A 21292-nucleotide genomic window follows, 5' to 3' on the forward strand; every position below is an offset into this window, starting at 1 on the left:
TAAGTCTTTCTGGCAGTATTTTATTTATTTAACAAGTAAAAAACTATTTTGCATCATAAAAGAAAGCCAAAAAGACAAAACTGACCAAAGCTGAAAAACAGGAAAGCCATGGGGGAAGGAGAAAAAAGGAATTCTGGTTATTTTACATAACAGATGGCAGTATAACAGAGAACAGCTGATGGTGGTAGCTTAAGGGAATTTTCCTGTGTCAGAAGAAAAATAAAATTTAGGATATACAGAACCCCCCCTTTAAATGAGTTTCATAAAAAGTGTCATACCTAATGTACGACCTCTGGTGTCTGTATATCTTGCCTGGGCAATTCATCCACTTTATGGCTCGCTCTCAATGACCTTTCTTCCCCATGAATGGTGAATGAAATATTCTCAGCAGTGACATACCTCTCCCACTCTGCATTTTCCCAACTGGCTTGTCCCATGACCCCACACACACCCCCATCACACCAGGCTTAAGTTTAATGGCAGGGATAAACTAAACCACTAAGGCAAGCAGCTTGATTTGCCTTACCAGAAGGTTTTGTGGAGCTAAATACCATGGAAGCTGACTAAGACACCCAAATCTGAATATCTTATCTAAACAAGGTATGCAGTGGGCAAAGGAAAAGAAGCTGCAGTGAGGAAGCCCTGAAAAAGGACAAGACAGGAGACAAAACGAGAACATAAATGATCTGATGCAACAGACATAATCAGAAAAATCTCATGCAACCACATGGACGAGTGCTACTTGAAGGGTGATGGGCTCAAGTCATTTTGGGCTACGTGCATATGAATGTCTGTCTGTCCCTGTGTGCAAGGGATTTGTGCACTGCCACTTGGAGAACAGAGGAAAAACAGATCCAGTGCCACTTGAGCTAGCACTGAACATACCTGTTATAGCTGTCACTGCAACAAGCAGCAAGCATTTTACTCGAGTACACCATTGCACCAAAAGAGAAAATTGATTATTATTAATTAGAGTCATTGTTCACTAAAAGCTACATGGTGGATTTTCCATGTAACAACCTAACTGAAGTTCTTTTGAATTAATGTGCTAATTTTTTCCCATGGATTCAACTAGAAGCAAGTCAAGGCCTGAGATCTTTGGAAACACCTATCCAAAGAAGGAACTTTGCCTTGTTGAGAACTATTTTTCTAAGACTTTGAAAAAATATGAAGTTTTACTAGCCTTAGAATCATACAATATCCTGAATTAAAAGGAACCCTCAAGGATCATCAAAGTCCAACTTCCTTAGAAGGTAGTAGATGGGATCAGCATAAAATTCCTGATGGTAGCATTCTTAGAGGGGAACTACTTCTTGCATCCATCTTAGTCCTAAGAAGTGGTCTGATGAATGGTGTACTCAGCACCATTTTATTCTCAAGATAGGTTCAGCCATGTAACTCTCATTGCAGATCTTGCCCATTACTGAGCTAAGGGCGGGCACAGGTCACTCTTGCAGGTGGCCATTTCCAGGTGGAAACACTCTATTGTGATGAATCCTGGCTGCAATTCTTTCCCTTTACAGCTACAAGGCAACACTGTCTGAGAGCTGACTCTAAGGATCTGATCCTAACCCAAATTTCCCATGTTGTTTAAGGCTGTTTCACAGAATCATTGGAGATAGAAGGGATCTCTGGAGACCATCTGGTTCAATATCCCTACTCAGAGGAGGGCCAGGATTTCCTCACTGGAGATGCACATTCAATATTTATTCACTTCAACTGTTTGTGGATGTCCACAAATGTCTCTGAGATCCTTGAGAGGGAAGTGCTACAGAAGTAAAATGCATGTGACAAATATCTGGATATTTATCTATGCAACTTTAGTACCTACAGGCTCAAGAGTGTGCTTGTGTGTGTGTGTGTATGTGTGTGTATATATATATATATATATATATCTGTATCCTGAGGATGTTGGCCAACACTTTTGTCCTAGTCACAGCTTTTATTGTGGTTGCTATTATAATTTATTTTTGCTATAACAATAGAGCTCAATGTAAGCTATCGTTTTACCTCCTGTCTGGGTCCCTAGCACTCATCACCCTATATTACCTTTGGGTTTCTCAAGGTCTTTAAGCAAAGGGAGCTGCTACTCCACCAGCATCCCTTCACATGCACTGGAGAAGGATGCCATGAGTCCTTGGTGCAGTCTGAGTGAGTCAGGTGCAGCCTGAGAACCCTGCTGGTTTGGGCAAACCAACACATGCCTGTGAGAGCCCTTAATGAAAACGAGCTCAGGCAATAGCAGAGCACATGTCATCTCACAGCAGGGAGTGGCTGAGCAGATAAAGGACCCTTTGCACAGGTACCTCAGGGCTGAGGGGCTCTAGCACTTTATTAGGCTTCCTGAGCAATTGAATTGCTCAGTAATCCACAGGAAACATCCCCTGGAACAGAGATAACAAAAGATTTTCTAAGCTTGGACCCAGGTTTTGTGCGTTTATAACCTAGAGAAAATGAGGTCCAGATTTTTATGCATGTCATTTTTTTTGACCCCATGCAGGCAGAGACAGGTCCTGAAGCTTGGCCATAGGGTACCTTTATACAAGTCACTGTGATATTTGAATCACATTTTTATTTCCCTCCCAATTCTAAAAAGATCATGGGAAGAACCAGATATCTGTATAGGAAGGGATCAGATGCTGATCATTTCAACAGCAAACATGCTTGAAAATGACACCCACAAGCAGATCTATGCACTCTGGTCTGCCAAAATAAACGCTGGTGAAGAGAACAGACTTTTGCAGAATGCAGCAATAACTAGGATGTATTTTTCTTTCTTTATTTCCTTTTTTTTTCCCATGAAAAAAAGTTTGAAACACACCCTTATCCATATCTGAGCAGAGTGAATCAAGCCAGCTGAACAAGTTTAGTATAGCAACACCATTCGATGTGGATCCTTAAGAAAATCTCCTGTAAAGTATCTCAGAGAGCTGCAGAAATAAATGTATGGGCTGCCATCTGGCCACAGTGTCCACACATGTGTATTTGAATGGAATGGGAGGCAAATGAATATTATTTTCCTGGGTTACTGCAGGAGCTTTAAACAGAATTTCAGTTCTCACATTGTGGGCTCCAGCTGCTATCACAGCTCCAGTGCAACATTTGTAACACTATCAGTCACAAGAAATCACAATCCTTGAAATGAGGAGCACTGTAAATAAAACCACGACTAGAAAGCATTCAAAACATCATAATCCTGCCTACTCTACACAGATTTTAGTGAGCCCCCTTGGGACAGCAGTCTGTGCAACTGTGGAGGAACTGCTGTCTGTGAAACTGTTGGATATATGGGTGAAAACAGAGCAAGAATCCAAGGAAAAGGGCAAACAAGTGAGGAAAACCTTACAAGCTGGAAGGTGAGGGTGATGGCTTCCAAAGCCAGTCAGCAGATTGCTGGCAGTTAACAGAGCTATCACAAGTGGTTTTGATTTGGTTTCTAGTGAAAGACTTGATGAGAAGGTAGCTGTGAGACAGGACGGCTGACTCTGCTAAGACAATGCACTACAGCTGGAGCCTGTTCTAGGGGTAATGAGCTAAGAAATGGCAAAGACAGAAACCATGTCTGATTCTGGAGGAGAAACAGCTCATTCTCTTCTTCTATGGTATCATCTTCCTGACTTCTCAGTTTCCTTTCTCTTTGCTCAGCTTTAATGGGTGGTGTTGAATTATTTCCACTATGTCACAACTGTCACAGGTGTTGTCTTCCAGTTTGCTTTGCATTTCTGTTATTACACCCAAAATTAACATGCATTAGAATGTCTGGTCCAATAAATCTCTTACAATCTTCTCTATAAATTGGATATGAAAATCCTTCCTTTATTATACATGTTTAGACATATCATAATTTAACATAGTTCCTTAAATATATTTTATCTGCTTCCTGATGAATCATGCTACAACATTTTAACTTCCTAATAAAAGGTCTGTTCCATCAGATTAAGCAAATAACACTGAAAGCATTGAAAATTAGAGGGAATTAATTTGTCCTGCATAGAAAGTGGAGAGGTGAGCTAACTGTCGTTCCTAATTTCTGATTCTAATGTGAAATCTGAATTCTCATTTCACATCTCATTTCCACTGCTCCCCATCTGGGCCCTGTTCTCAGAAACAGAAGCTGCACTGGCAGAAAAATGGAGAAGAAAGAAACTTCTTGATTTCAAAATTTTATAAACAGCTACAAAAATCACCCAACACAGATGAGCAAAAAATAAGCATTGTTCCCCCTGTGACCACAATTTCTCTGCTCTGATATTGCCATAATAGGGCCTGGGCATCGGCAGCCACTAGTGGTGCCAAAATCCCTCAGGAACAGACAACTCCATCTGGCAGCTTTTTCTGCTGTCATTTGGGGTTATCTCCTTGGTCATCCCATGCTGGCCCTCCCTGCAGACAATGACTTATTGCCAAAATCCACAAACTGACAGTTTAAGTCTCTATTTCAGCCTACAGCTCAGTCACTTGAGACATCCTGTGGGGTTTAAGCCAGGATGAGTAACTTGTATGTCTCTGCATCCTGCCTCTGCTCTGGCACAGTCTCTATGAAAACATCCCTTCTCTCAGAAGATGTGGCCTGGGGGCACGTACAGCCTGAGGACAGCAGCTCTGGCATGCTGGCAGGATGACTGGAACTCCTCCATGCTGAGTCACATTCCCCCCTCTCCAAACAGCAGGGCTTTGGTTTATTCCCAGCCAGGAGCACAGGGCAGGCAGGCACATCTCTGAACACATCCACTCTGTATTTGGGTGCAAACACATCCAGTCATACTGCAGACAGGTAAACAGTACTGCATTTTAGCTTTCCCCAGAGATCCTGGATTACCAGAGCTCCTCTTATCAAGCATCTCCATTCTCTCTCCCCTGCTCCTTGTCTCTCACTCACTGCTCCACATTTCCAAGGCCTCGTGTGCAGGTTTGCTTTAGAGCAGCTGTACTTTGTTACTGGTTTTGTTGTGATAGCACCCAAAGCCCTGGCCACAGACAAGGTCTCTGTGGTCACAAACTGCTTCACTGGGCTTTCATTTCCAGGACTCATCTGGGTACTGGGGGGCTGAGTGATCTGCAGGGTTTTGGAAAGAAACCCAGCCATAAACCCCAGGGCAACACCAGCCTTTTCTGCATTTTACACAAGCTTCACAAAAGCTGTGTCAGATGACACTATTTATAGTCCTGGGCACTGCTCACTTCTGGTTTGGACCTGCTCCTTCCCATTTTCCTCTAGCCTGACGTTTGGTGGTTTGAGCAGAGTTTCTGAGCCAGAGCTTTCTGATCTAACTCACCCCTTGTGTGGCCCTGTGTGAAGCCATGGACCTCTCCGTGTCAGCCTCCTCATCTGCAAAAGGAGTGTACCCTCTGCTCACCTCCATCCTCTGAGAGTGAAAAAATCAATTAACTTACATTTGTGAGACACTTTTAATGCTTCACAGAGCACAGACCACAGAGCTAAATGTAGCTGGGATGATTAGGAGCATCTACAGAGCTTGTGCATGGGGTTTTTGGGGGAGTTGTTACTTAGAAGTATTTGGGAAAGAGGTAAAGGTGATAAACGCAGCAAAAAACAGCCTCTTCTTGGAAAGAAAACAGCTGACTGAGTGAAGGACAGCTTCCCCAGGGCAGCAGCTAAGCTGGAAGTGCTATTTTGGGGCCTTTTAGCCAGAAAGCTGCCTGAACCTCAGACTGTGGGCATAAACAGTGGGAGCTTGCACAGGTACAAGTTACTCCTGTGTTCGGAGGCCTGAGGAGGAACTGAAGAGGCTCCGGGGCTGGCCCAGGGGATTCTGAGTGTACCTGGAATGGGGACAGGGTGCACTCCTCACCCATGGCAGAGCAGCAGACTCAGATTTCATGCAGGCTATAATTTTGCCTGCTGCTAGATCCTAATAACCAAACCAAGAAGGGAATTTTTACGCCATCCGAGGCATTCCTGATCCCCCTCCACATCCAGTGAAAACTTAATAGCGTGAGAAAATGCCTTCCTGGAGCGTGCTGTAAAGCACAGGCAGAGCAGGAGCAGATGGAGGGGCCTGTCCTCGCCCCATGGAGGGGCTCCCTCAGGATGCTCCCTGCCAGGGGTGGGAGCAGCAAGGAAGGGCAGGGTGCAGGGTGCAGTGTTCCATCAGTGAGGGTGAAGCCAGCAGAAATGGCAGAGGCTGTGGGATAACAACTCTTGCTGCTTGGAGGAATGTAAGTAAAAGGAGAGGGGGAGCTGCTTTTCCAAGTCTTTCCCCTGTACAGATGGAAGCATTTAAGATTCCTGCAGGAGCCAGGAGCGGCAAAGTTACATCTGGAAGTTTCCTGATGCCTGAAGTCAGGCCGTGGTGAACAATGCTCACTGGGCTGAGCAGGTTCTGCTGCTTTTATTGCAATTGGACTCATTTCAAGCCCTGCTCTGTGATTAACTGCACTTTTAAAAATAAAGTTCAAAACACTTCCCAGGAAGTATGGGGAAGGCAGAGTGCTTCAGTGGCACCAGGAGCTCAGTGCTCAATGCAGTTTCAATACAGCAGCCCCAGATAGAGCTTGCATTAGCCACAGCTTCATTTGACATGGGATCTTGTAACCCCATTCCATCATGGAGAGGGTGTCTGGGCTCCCAAGACTCTCCAACACCTGCCAGACATGGTAGGGTTGCAGCAGGTGTTAGCCAGGCTCTCCACCCATCTTGTTTTAGCCCCTAGCCTGGGGCCAGGCTAGGACTGTAGATGTCCTCTGCCCCATGAAAATTATGGAAAAGAAGAGCCTTGCTCCTTCCCAGGGTGTTTCTGCCCATCTGTCCCAGGACCTCACTCTAACTCACAATTAAAAAAAAAAAAAATTTAATGCTTTGGGCACAGGGGGCAAGGAAAAGCACATTCATTAGAAAAGCACGTTCTTTGGATGCAAAAGACATTTCAGAGGACTGAAGCTAGGTCCTTATTGCCATATAATGATGGTGGAGAGGCCAGAGGCAAGACTGAAAAAAGGAGAACAGTGGGTACTTTTCATTTCATAGTAGGATGTAAGTAGGCTCAATCTCTTTGCTATAAAAACAAATGTATATTTGTGATAGAGAAGTGGCAGCTGCTCCAGTGTTACTAGAGGTGCACAACTCACACTGCCTGAGAGGAGCTGGTGTGAACTGAATGGAGACCTGGAAGCCAGGGTCATGGTAACCCATTAATACCTAACAAAAGGGTCTGTGAAGGGCTGTTGCACATGTCCTACAGCCCCTCCTGAGCACCTGTACTAGATGGTGTTAACTAAAACACACACATCCACAAAAAGATTATCCTGGAGCCTGTCACTCACAGGCACGAGGGATGCTCAAGGCTGTTTAGCTCTCTGTTAGCACCCAAAGCTGCTCCAGGAGCCAGTGAATACCTGCAAGCTCTTTGCAAGTGTTGTCTTCACTGCAAAGACAGAGACTGCTTTTTGTACAAAGGTCAGCAGAATAAACAACAAAAGATGCGCTGAACTGCTGGAAAATTTTGCAGGCAGGCAGCAAGAAGGGGAGCAGGGAGCTGCAGGCACCATGGGCTTGCCTTGGCAGTCTCTGCCAGCAACAGAGCTCTGCACACTTGGGCTTTCAGGTCGGGTCGTGCTCACCCAACACAAAAGCCATGGGAGCCCTGCAACCACGAGGCATCCTGCACAGCAAGCACTGGGGTGGACAGAGGCTGCAGAGCTACGTGAGCCGCACGGGAGATGGGTCACCCTGTGGGCTTGTGGTGGGCTCTCAGTCTGCCTGGGCTCCCGGCATTTGCCTCCCCTTATCAGGTGTGTCTGAACAGCAGCACCCAGGCCGGCAGCCACCAGGGCGGGTGCGCTGTTGGTTTATACTACAGCACGTCTGAGCTCTCCTCCCTTTCTCCTCCGCCCCCTTCGTTTCCTCCATGGAGCTGTCTTTGCATCTTGTCTCATGTTAGGACCTGATTTGAAAAATGATTTAACTACTTGCTTAATTGTAATACACTGCGAGTCATTGTGTTGCAATCACGGCTGGCTGCATGGAAAGCTCACCCGTGTGCCGGTGCTGGCAGAAGGAGCTGCTCTGCAGTGATGGGCGGGGGGCTGAGCCTGCCCTGCAGGGGCCGGGCCAGGGGGGTCTCTCTCTTCCAGGCTGCTGCCTCCAATGCTTTTTGGCTGCATCAACACCCACTGAGGGGTTCGGCTGGGGGAGCTCTGGAGCACTGTTCGCCATGCTGGTGCAGTATTTCAGGGTTCCTTTGCAGCTCAGGTCTCTATTGCAATCCCGGTTTGGCTCGCCCTGGGGCTCTGCTCCATTGTTGCCCGGAGCCCCGGGCTGGGCTGGGGCCAGGGTCCCGGCAGGTACCCGCATGTCAGTGCAGCTGACTGAAATACCTGGGAGTGCATGGCAGCCTGTGAGGTCACTGCCTGAAACAATACTCTCCTCCCTGCAGAGCAGGGGTTTTCACCTCTTTACCCATCATGCACAGATGCCTTCTGAGGTGAGGTCTGGAGTGTGTGGGCCCTTTGACAGGCAGCACTCCTTCAGAAATGCTCTTCTGCTGCAAAGTGCTCAGATGCAGGGACTCATAGGGGGACTTTTAGAATCACAGAATCACAGAACAGTTTGGGTTGGGAGGAACCTCAAAGATCATTCAGTTCCAGATTCCCTACCGTGGGCAGGGACACCTTCCACTGCAGCAGCTTGCTGAAAGCCCCATTCAGCCTTTGAACATTTCCAGTTAAAAGACTTACCCAGTTCAGCACCACCAAAAGGTCTGTCTTCCATTACCCTGAAAATCCCTAGGTTGGTGTTTGTCCAGCCTCAGGGTTGCACTGCTGAGGGAGCCCACTGATAGGCACCTGCAGTGTGCAACTACAGCACCATGCACTGCTGTGGGTGCCACCACAGTGCTGGTAATCATGACAAAAAGAACACCAGGGGCTGCTCTGAACCCAGGGTGCTCAGCTGTTAGCTTAGTTCTCTCTCTGGTTTATCTCTTGTGTACTTTTTCCTTTACCCACAGCCCTGAAGGCATGAGTCTCAGTGGATTGAGGCTATATTGTATGCTGTTTTACATATATATCAAATAATAAATTAACAAGAAAGCGATTTTCCCGAGACAGATCAAGCTTCTTACCAGAGGCATGTATCAGAAATCACTGTACACATGTAAAATTGCAGGTGGAGCAAGCCCGCACATGGAAATGCCGCTCTTCACAACCAAGAAATTACCATGCTGTTTTGCTTTTCTGTTTCACTTTCCTCCTAGGAATTTCTTTCTGCTTCCATGCCTTATCTTCTGACCGAATTTCATAGTGCACGGAGTGGAGGAATGTGCGTGGGAAACACTTGGCTGGCAGGGCCGTGTCTCCGCCGCACACCCTCGCTCCCGCCCAGGCATGAAGCCCTTCCCACCCTCACCCAAGTCATTGTCACACATTTCACCCGTGACTCACTAATGTGCCTGATGCTCATGCTGTGACTTGTAAGCGATTAGTGCTTGTTCACACAGCTTTTTTTTTCTGTTGTTCCTTTCCCCTGTTCGTTCTGATTCAGCTGGTTTAGGTGGCCGATGGCCTCCTCGCTGCGTTAGTCACGGAGCAGCTCTGGGCTCACCAGCCTCCCAGGGGTGGGGACAGGACAGTGGATGGAGGCCAGTGTTTGGTAATCAGGAATGGGCAGGTGATTTCTTGGCACTTCAAAAGAAAGCTTAAGCCTTGCTGGTACCATCTGCCTAAGCATTTCACACAGGAGGTGCTAAAAAGGGATCCTGGAGCTTTAGGGATAAGTGTGAGCTGGAAGTGAGCACCAACAAACCAGAGAAACAGGCTCTGCTGCCTGGGTTGGCAGGTGAGCAGCTCCTGAGCAGATGTTCCTTCAACTCTTTGAGAAATAAAGTTCTGCTGCTTAGGCTGACTGGAGAGAGCTGCTACCTCTCCAGTTATATTGTGGCCTTCAGGTGTATGGGGCTGGCATGACTGTGGGTATCCATGGCATGGAAGTACACCATTCCAGGTCTGTTCTGTGAGCTGACTGCTGCAGCAGAGAGAAGACAGGCAGCAAAGCTTGTTTGATCTCTCACTGGGGCAGAAATGTTATTGTACAGGCAGAAATGGTTATTGAATGGCTGTGTAGGGCAAGGTGGCATCCCCTTCTCCAGCAGGGAGCTAAAGGCCCAGAGGAGAGTCCTGGAATGGATGGAGCAAACCGGCAGCATTGCCCATTGCAATGATTTGTACCTCTGGGACTCACTTTGCCATGGGGGAGCTTCTCTCTATTTAACCAAGTTCAGGGCACCTGGGAACCCTGAGTCAGCAGCAGGGACTACCTGCATGCACACAAGGCCATGCTGGGAGGGCTCCATGTTGGCCACTCATGACCCTAGAAATCCCTCCTGGACATCTGCTAAAGTTTTTCTTGTTTTCAGGAATGTCTGCTGCCTTCTTACCGACAGCAGTGAGAGCCCTTCCACCGCAGCACACAGAAACAAGATACCCTGACCACATGCTTGCTTTTCTCCTTTCTTCGTGTTTACCTGGGATTGCAGCCAGATGGGCACTGGAAACTGGTTTCTGGGAGCAGAATTTTGGACAGTGATAATCTAATCTGACCTCCTGTGTAACCCAGGTCAGTGAGTTTAACATGGTAATTCCTGCACAGGAAGGAATTAGTCTTCCTGGCTGCACCATGAACCCTGCTCAGCCCAACAATTTGTGGTTGAATTAGGTATACCCACTCTTGGGTCTGAGAAAACAATGAGTTTTCAAGTTTTTGTCTCCCTTGGTGGAAAAAGATGTGGTTTATTCCATTAGATTTTCTTTCCCAGACCCATTCAAGAGATATTTGACAGCTGAATGAGATTAGAGGAATGGGACCCGCCACCCTCCAAGGCAGAGGTCTAACTTGGATGTGTACAAACACATTATGCCACTAATACTTTAACTTTGAAAATTCTGGAGTAAAAAGGTTGATGATTACAATTGTGGTGATCTCCTGCAGATGACTGTGACTTATTTGTGCACATAGTTGTGATTCAGAGTCTGTAGGACCTAAGTGCAAATAATACAGAAGGAAGTTTATGACTTCCTCCTCCACTTCAGCCCTCTGACCCTGCTTCTCTCCTGCCTCCACTTCTGATATTATTTTGGTTATATGAAGACTTATGAGGGAATGATGACTATGTTTCTTGGGGTATCCACTTGTGAAAACTGAGTCATGTTCTCTCACAGAAGAGTTTTTATCAGAGTGTCTCATCTCTTGCATAATACAAGAAAGAAAGACAAAGAGGTTGGAGAAAGAAAGCTAAATGTTGAAAGCCTCAGAGATCTTAATCTGATCCCACCACTCATTAAATGACCAAGGGAGATCATTCTTAGTCAGTCTTTCCAGCAGAAAGCTCCTCCAGAAACTGCTCCTTGCCTGCCTCTCAAGATAAATGAGTTGATATGGAAATACATCACTTGGAGTATGCAGCCACATGTGCATTTTTTTGTATATAGCTACACACATACTTACTTGAATAATATATACAAACAGATCCCTGTATATACCTGAGCTACTCCGGTTTGAACTAAGAGCTGTCAGTGCTCATGACTTCCAGAAGAGGTGATACACACATACATACATATATATATGTTTATATATATAAAATCAGCTTTCCCTGATTTCCCTGCCAAAGACAGGAATCCCTGTGCCTTTTAGCAGCATGGAACAGGCATTTCCATCGTGTTGGGGCTGACCAGACCAGAAAGAGGTGCAGACATAAAACAAAGCTATGCTAGTTGGGAAGGAGGAAAAATATCTAATTAACCAAATATATACCCAGGGCCCAATGCTGCCCTTAGTACAGCTGTGCACCCTTTTTGTGACACAGGCAGAATTTATTCCATAGAGTGAGCTGATTTATTTTCTTCTGATTTTTTGTAGCAGCAGATTCAATCACTTTCCTGCATAAAACTACTTCTTTCCCATAAAACTCTGTCTTCATTTTACCTAGTGGATTAGCACTACTCAGTCTGTGGCCTTTTGCATCTGTGCAGCCATCTGAGAAAGCAAGCCTTTTGCCAGATACCTTAAATTAATAAAGCTGAATTTTTCCCTCCACCAAGGCCAGCAAAGTGAAAAAGGCAGAAGCCCTGCAGAGTGGTTTTAGACATACAGGTCAAAGGGAGAGAAAGACAGAGGAGAAAGAGCCTGTACAAAAGTCAGGTGAGGAATGAATGGCTAATGTGTTTGCATTCATTATCTTGTTCCTTCTTCTAATTCTTCATCCCATTTCCTTTTCAGTGGGTGAATGGGTAAGTGGGTCTCAGGTTGTCTGTGTTTAGTGGAGTACAAGGAAATCCTGTTGCAGTGCACATCACTTATGGCACAGTTTGGTGGTGTAGGTTTTGTGACACTCCGGGAAGGACGATCTTTTCATTGGCAGCTGAAACATCCTACATAAAACTAGGCTGTGCTTTCTCCCTGTAGTCACTGCTTGTGGCTCACTGAATAAGAGGCTCTCTTTAAAAAGATAAGCTCAGCCTGTAGACTAGAGATCAGCTGGAATGGGTGGAAATCAAAACAAGGCTGTTGGGTTTTTCATTTTCTCTTGGCACCTGATGAATTTTCCCAATGTAGAATAATTTGGAGCCAAGATTTTTTCCCAGAGCTCCAAGATTGTAACTTTGCCTGTTCATACACTTTCTTTTTCTAACAGGGTTTTATTTTTCAAACCAATTTTTCATCAGACCAATAACTGAGTAGCTTGTGGAGACCTGCTCCCATGTGAACCTGGAGAGTGGAGGGGAAAACCCAAACCAGTCTTGCTGCATCGCTAATGGTGCAGAGCTCAGATAACAATTATGGCTGCTGGATATTTAGGCTCTGCATTTAACCCACCTTTCCTGGCTATCTTTACAGCTCACCTTTAAACAACAAGCCCTTTCTCTTTCCCAAAGCTTTGCCTTAATTGGATTTTTGTTATGCTTTTGTTCCTTCTCATCTGTGGCTTAAGGAACTGTAAAAAAATAGCTTGGAGGGACCAAAAAGAACCAGCACTTTAATTTCAGGCAGGAATTACACAGCTTTCCTAAAAAGTCATTTTGCCTCTTGCTTACAGGATGGAAAGGGAAGGCATTTTGTTCTGCACAAGTTGGAGATGATCCTGAGATGCAAGTTTAAATCAGCAATTGCATTTAAATCAGCATTTAAGGTAAAGGGAAGGGCTTTGGGAAGGTGATGACCTTTGTACTCTCTTTGCCCTGTACCTTTTCCTGTGGTCTCCCTGGTCCCACGGGGTAGCAGAGCTGGGACTGGCACAGAGGCTGACTCCTGTTGCAGTTCCCACTGGCTGAACCATCCCTGTGCACAAGAACTGCACTGCTGTGGGTTAAACTGAGGACTTCACACCAGGCTGTGTGTGCTTTACCTCATGAACAGCCCTGTCACCTGGGGCAGAGGGCACAGCCCTGCCCAGGAGGGAGAGGGAGCACACCAGTGACTGAAACCCCCTCACCCACAGCATCACTGAAAGCATCTCCACTGGAAACAAAAACATCCTCTTCTGCCCCAGCCCAGCTGAAGGGGGGTGAGCTGCAGCAGGAAGTGAGAGCAAACAGGGTGGGATCCCACCAAGAGCCCTTTGGAAACCAAACAAGCAGTGCAGAGGGGCTCACTGCTTTTTCAGTAGATCCCTGCAATAACATTTCAGTCAGGAAATATATTTCAAATAATATAGTGGGCAAGTGGATGTTGGCAATGAGGGAACAAGAAGATATTTTGTACCTCACTGCATAGCAAGATTTCTCAGTGCAGAGCTATAAAATGCCCCTGCTGTGCTCTGGAGTTATCAGTCTCCATGGCAGTATATCCTACAGAGGTCCTTCAATAAAATTAGGGATTCAACCTTCTTCAAGAGAACTACTGACACACACTGTGCATATTTCTGCCCCTCCAAGATTTTCATGGTCCTGTGCCCCATAGACTCACAAATACAAACTTTCATCCTCATAGCACAAATGCCTCTAAAAGTTCAAGAGCAATGCTTGTTCTGCCACCATATAGTTTTGCCAGTTTTCAAAATGCACTGGACACCAATTGCCAGCTTTTTTGAAGAAGCTTTCACTCACAGGCCTTGATTTGGTGATAAAGGGATGGTGAGATTTTTCAGAAGCCACACTGGTCATTGTGGTGGCAGCTGAATTTAGGCCTGAACTCCTGATTTGGAGGATGCAGCTCTGAATAAATAACAGCATTCAGTGGGCATCTTGAAGTCACTGAGTGCTAGCTAGCTTTCTTCTTCCCTCCAGAAGATTGCAGCATCAGGTTGTGTCAGAGCTGCAGCTGCTGCCAGGGATCTGGAGACCTGCTAATTTCTATTCTACTTTTCTGAACTTTGTTGCCTGGTAAAAGAAGCAATCAACTGTCTTTCATAGGGACAGGGCTTTGCATTGTTGCAATGTTTTTCACTTCCAAATCACTGTAGAAACATTCAGTGGTGCATCTCACAACACACTTCTAGTGGGTTGTGGATATGTTTTATCTTAATTTTATAGTTGTATTTAATCAAGTAAACAGGAAACTAGTTTCTTGTCAAATCTTCATCTTGTGGCCCTCAGGCTAGACCCACAGGCATAGTCCTGTCCTCTGTCTGGCTTGGGGTTGGTCTGTAATCAGCCTGGGATGGCATTGCTACAGGAAAACAGCCCAGAGAATGATCTGAGGGCAAGGTGCCAATGCCAACACCAGGCCCAGGGTGACTGAATGTCATTGTTTTACCTCCAAGTGTAAATGTTTAAGCTCTTGGGCATTTGCAATCTACTCTTCTCAGCCTGTTCTAGACAGTGAATGGCATTTTGCAGCCACAGCTCATCCTCTCTGACCAAAGGGCTTATTTTATAGTAATCTATTCCCTCCAGTTTATAGCCACACAGGCCAACAGAAAATGACCCAGCAATAAAATGTGGTTGTATAAATCTCTCCCAAAGCATATTTTCATTATCCATTAACTCTATGTAGTCAACAGTGAAGGACAGGTAATAGACATCAAGAAAGCAGCAGCAGGATGGTTGAACACTGATCCTGGAGGAGACCAAAACATCCCATGAGCTGCCAGGCTGCTGCTGGGAGCCTGGTGCTCCTCTCCCTTCAGCCCAGACACATTTTACACTCCCCAAAGGACCTAAATAGTTTTCAGAGACTACACTGTGTATTCTTATTTTCCTGTCCAACATCAGCATATTCCCACATCCATATGATCAGCTTTTGAAATTTTAGTTATTTTAATTTTAGTGAATAAAATATATACAAATATCTATAAAATATATGCAGGCTGCCAAGTTGTGGATGCCCCATCCCTGGAAGTGTCCAAGGCCAGGTTGAATGGGTCTTAGAGCAACCTGGTCTAGTGGAAGTTGTTCCTGCCTGTGGCAGGGATGTTGGAACTGTATGGTCTTTAAATTCCTTTCAACCCAAACCATTCTAGAATTCTGTGATTCTGTGACAACCATCAGACCACTGTCTGAAGCTTCCAAATAACCATATTTCTGATCAAGTACACTCAGTTTTTGCCTGATGATGCACTGAGATTTGAATTGTGGTTAGAAAGCTAAAAAAGTCACCAAGGATACAGCTTTGAGTCCCATCTCTGTTGTTCAGACCTCCTGGTCAGGATACAGTTCAGCAAACCATGCCAGGCTCATTTTCAAACTGCATTTTCTAGAGGCTCCTTGTAAATAAAAAGGCTGCAAAAACTCCCTGACTGTTCAATGAGGGCAAACTCCAGGAAGCTGGAGTGCTTGGTCTCTGTGCCTCACATTCGACAGCCTTTTAACTTGAGAGCTTGGCAAAGGCCAGTGACTCACCTGAGAGGAAAATCCTACCATGGCATGGTAGTTCCTCATTCTCAGAGGCTTTAATCTGAGCATCAGGGTGCATCTGCTGAGAGGTTAAATCCATGAATACTGTTCAGGTTTCTATTTAACATTTTGAGGCCAAATACCACATCTGAAAACATGACACTGCTCTTGTCCTTGCCCCTGTAGCAGACTCCACAATTAACCCATCCAAATGTGTTTGTAAAGCACAGTAAGACAAATAAAGGCTGAATTTCCCACACGGTGACCACAACATATGAACTTATAGACATAAGCAGAAAAGTTCCCCACATCAATGGATTTCTTGCTGGTCTGGATCACTTGCATGTCAGTATTTCCTGTCACTATTAAGAATTATGGCTTAATCCTACAGGAATGGTTCTTTAGTTTTTAATGTGCAGCTAAACCATCAGGCGGGCAAGATAGCGCAAGCCACAGGGGCTGAGCTCGTCTGTGATCTCACCCCATTACACAATAGTGTGAGGAGCCCCAGTGGTGTAACATTGCACAGAACAAGCTCCAAGGAGTTTGGGGGTTACAAACAGTCCTGAGGAATTATTTTATGTCATGGGAGAGAGGAAAGGGAATGAACGGGAGTTCAAAGTCTGGATTACCATTAGGCCAGCAAAACACATTCCTATAATCTGCAAGTATACAAAGACATCACAGTTGGCTCATTTCCTTTCCTCTTGCCTGTAGCAGCCACAGCTCCAGCCCTACTTTATTTGCACTACATCAACGTGTCAATGAAATGTGGCTGTGGGGCCTCATCCTCACCCAGTAGGTGTGAGGTAGCTCTGTGTGAAAGCCAGCCAGGGCTCAGGCTGGCAGCTCTGTCCTGGGCAGGGAAACATTATTTCCATTACATTATCTCTTTTGTTTATTGGCTTTTCTTTTTCCCCTTAAAGGGATTTATATTTAAACCATAAAATATGATCAGATTCAAAGTGGTTCTGGACTGGCTCTCCTCAAAAGGATTTGTATTTCAAGTTTCTTTCTAATTTTCCCATAACATTGATGTGTCTGCTTGTTGGGAAGCACAGTGATAGGCAGGCTGGGCTTAAATCCACCAATTCAGTTTGGATTTATATTATCACTGAACTCCTGCCAGGGGGTGAGGCAATGGCAGGCTGAAGGCTGAGGGAAGAGCAGGGGACCCAGGGGAGATGGGATCACTCTGGAAGAGCAAGAGAGAAAACAGAGGTCTGCAAAATGAGGGTCCCACCCTAAAGCCCAGAAGGTGCAGGAAGAAAAAATACTGTTAATCCACCCCTAATGCCAATTTACCCCTTGCAGAGATTGCTGCCAAAGGTAGACAGGAGATATTTTGCTTTCCAAGCCTTTGCTGGTCCTTGTGTTTTAGAGCATCTCTGCTTTTTCAGGGCTGACCCCTGGATCTCTCCCTGCTGCTGAGGGTGGAGCAAACTTAGATGCCCTGGATGTCTGCACTTACTTCTGCTGCCTCTGTGTATCATGGCAGGGGAGGGGGATTATGCCATTTTGCTGGATTTTTGATGATACCTCATATGTTTCCTGGGCTTTGCCCTCAGCTGTGGTGAACACAGTCTTTAAAATAAACCTCAGACCCATGTTTGTGCTCAGTGCTACGCAGAGCTTTGATGTTTCCCAAAATGCATCCTAACATCCCTTCTGTTCCTTCCTGGGAGCCTTCATGCAGCAACCTCCTGTGGTTGTTTTAGTTATCTGTATACTTTTCTCCTTGAATCAGATGACTTCTCCCTTCCTAGACAGATTACACAAAGTTTTCCTCACCCAGACACCATGAGTCTTTCCGCCCCCAGCAATTGCCACACAGCTCCTCACTGAGCCTCTCTTTCCATAAATAATACATGCACAGATTTCTTAAATTCCTGGTCATCTTCCTTGATTCAGCTACATGTCAATGACCTCTCTTATGACATACAAGTACATCTGCAGCTGGAATCCCATTTAATACCTTATTTCCCTTATTATATAAATAGAAATATATGCTGTAGTGCTGTGGAGCAGTATGGAAATTACCACGATGGTTTCTGTGCCCCGTTAGCAGCTCTGACCTGATTTAGCATAGCCTGGCTCACATCACCTCTTACTCAATGTTTTCCATGGATGAAGTGCAGACAAGCTGCATATGAGGAGCTCGTGGATTTGTGTCACATGTAATGAAACAGGAGAGGATGGAGGGAACTCATGCCAGCAAACTGAGATGGTCTAGCTAAACTCCAACTCTCTCCCTATCCACCTGGTTTAATCCAATCCCCTTATCTCTGTCAGAGTGACATTCTTGTTTTTCCCACATTGCTCCCTACAAATGCTGGTACAAGAACAGCTTCACCATAAATGTGGTAAGTGAAGCACAGGCATCATCTTCCCAGCATGGATCATCTTTATGGGTGTGGTAGCAGAAGTGAGATTCCCACGCTCAGCCCAAAGAATCCAGTGGAAACAATGAGATCAGAAGCAGAAGCACATGAGATTTATTCCAGTTTAACCAGTAAAGCATCAGTTACCAAGTTAATAGTTCATTTTTATCCACAGAACACTTTCCTGCAGAAGAGGATCTCCTTTATGTCCATATTGACTTTATTTCCAAAATGTCTCTCTCCCTTGGAAAGGCAAGCTGTCTCATGCTGCTTTTTACGACCAATAATACACACCATCCTTAAGAAGGAATGGGTGCTTTCCACACCTTTTTTGCCCTTACAGCATATGAGGACTGAATCCTCCTTCCTGAGCTGTCACATTTGTCATGCAGCACTGCTGTGTTGCTGAGCAGGGGGGCTGCTTTCCCAAATTTCTCCATTCCAGAATTCTGCTGTTGTCTCATGCCCTGACCTGCTCTGTTTCCACAGACATGAGCATCCTCCTTCCCCCACCCTCCCTGTGTGGGGAGCTCATGGCCCTGCCACACTCATGTGTTTCTCCTGTGAGGAGACACTGTCTATCTTCTTTATAGCCACCCCATGACTACTGGAACACTGTGATGAGATTTCTTCTAGGCCTTCTCTTCTCTGAGGAGAAGAGACTCCTTCAGTCTTTCTGCCAAGCCCCTGTGCTCAGGCATGTCCTGCTAGACACACCATGTTTACACAGGATCTGCTTGCACAGCCCGTGTTTACTGCCCATGACCCTGCCACTCTCCCGTGTTTATGTTCCATGGCCCTGTTTCCATGCCCTGACATCCGAGGCCCTGCTGCCTGGCCCTGTTTCAGTCTCCCAACATCTGTCGCCCCCTGCACCTTTGCTCTTGGGTTCAAAGCTCAAAATGAAATGCAGTCATAAGCAGAAGATTAAAAAACCACAAGTGAAACAAGACACCTAAATCCTTGTGTACTTCTGCTGATGTCCTTGATAGGAATTGATCCTTCCACCCCCCTTGACATGCAGCCAGTGGACCCTTTGTACTGTGTGGGATGCAGAGATCAAAACATGCACATTTAATGAGCTCATTTCTAACAATATTTTGAAGTTGTCTTTTTCTAGTCTGTCTCCTAAATTCTCTCTGGCTATACTTTGCATTTCCCTCATTAGAAACATGCTCTTCCAGTCAGGCTGCTGACATTGCAGAGAAAGTTGCTGCCCTCAATTGGAAGCTGAAACATAATTTGAGGTGCCTAAACTCATATTCACACACACACACACACACACACACACACACACATAGAGAGCATTAAAACTCTCAAACATCCATTGAACTTTTTAGCCCAAGTAGCTCACTAAAAGTCAGGATTTTATAAAAGAAATCCAGCTACAGAGAGAAAGCTGAAGATGGGTTCTAACATTTCTATGTGGCTGCTTTGTCACAAGAAAATACAAAGTCCTACTTCCCTGAAGACAGAAGCAGCAAGTTACTGTTCATGTAGAACTGGCTTTCTTTGAATCACAATTCCCAAACGTGAGCTTTTCCCAGGTTTTCTCTCCTGCCCACTCTGCCCAGCAACACATGTCTTTGATTCCACAGGCTGCCTGCCTCCCTCTCTTGCAGCTTCAGAGCTCAGTGTCTCTGCTCCTCAGCCATGGGCTCACCCATTGCTCTGTTTGCACATCCAGACTCTGCACAATCCATGGAAAAATGTCCTCACTGGGATCTATCAAATTCCTCTGTTATCAGTGCCTTTCTCTGTGCTTACTTTGGGCTTTGGAGACTCCTGGTTTCCTAAGAGACCTCTCACAGTTAAATTAAACAAAGGCTGGGGAAGACATGCTGGCCAGGAGCTTTTGCTCAACCTCCATCACAGCTTTGTTCTGATGTTTTGCATCCAGGCTGAGATCCCCTTCCCTGTGCTGGGGACTCACTGGAGAGGCTTCAGCCAAGAGTCCTCCAACTTCCTGTCACCCTGTGGTCAGTGCCAGCCCTTCCAGAGCTGTCAGAGCAGGCTCTCCCATACCTGCTTCTCTGCTCTCAGCCTGACTATTTTGGAGCTACTCACTCACTCATACAAGAGGCAGATCTGACACAAGCCTCCCATAAAAGGTGGACCAGGACAGGACCAAACAGTTCCTGCTGCCAGTGTGGTGGCTGGGAGGGATGCCCACAGCCCCGAGCACTCCAGGAGCACAAAATGTCAGATTTCCATCAGCACTGAGCTCTGGCTGTAAGGAGGATGTTGGCCTGCACTTCAAAAAGCTTGAACTCATCAGCATTGGGAGTGTTGTGCTGTCAGAGTCAATTATTACCATTATGCATTGTCCTGCTATGTGACCCAACTCACAAATTGTTTCTTTCCACCCCACAATGGATTGCAGACAGAAATAAGCCCAATTTGATGAGTGTGTGAAGGGCATGTGCTCAGTGGCTTCATGCACACCATGGGTCACACATCCCATGCTGACCATCAGCAGTTCAGTGAAAGCTCCTGTCCCATTGTACACAGCAACAGCACTCTCCAAACTGCAGTAGGGAGCTGGAACTGCATGCTCCAAATTACACATTTCCCCTTCTCAGAGCCCTGCAGCTCACCTGTGGCTGCCAAGGTGTGCAGTGCTCTCTTGGTGCACACACCACAGTTTGTGGCATCTGATACTGCAGCATATGTGCTGTTAGAAAAGTGCCATTTTTTCCCTCAAAATTCACCTGGTTACAATGTGCAGCCATAGCTTTTATTATCCCTTTCTTTTTTTCAGGTTTCAGTTTTGCAAAACAAATGCATATACTGTAGTCAAACTCCCTTCACTCTTGTTTTGGATAATTTGAGGAGACTGAGTCTGTATTTCTCATTAGAGGTGTTTTGCTCAACTAATTCCCATGACAATCTTCTTGACTTCTTCTGTTTGCCAGAGTATTTTTAAAAGGGCACCAGAACTGCAAGATTTTTTTTTTTCAGGATCAGCTTAGACAATTAGAGAGGCAAAATATGTTCTCTGCTGCTACTAAACAACTTCCTTGCTTGTACAGACAGAAATTGCTTTATTCTCTTCTGTCACTGTGGGAGTTTGTATTGTGTTGCTTGACTGATAAGATACCTCAATCCATCCAGTGTAATGGCTT

This window comes from Haemorhous mexicanus, chromosome 3 (genome assembly GCF_027477595.1).
Source record: "Haemorhous mexicanus isolate bHaeMex1 chromosome 3, bHaeMex1.pri, whole genome shotgun sequence".
Taxonomy (NCBI): domain Eukaryota; kingdom Metazoa; phylum Chordata; class Aves; order Passeriformes; family Fringillidae; genus Haemorhous; species Haemorhous mexicanus.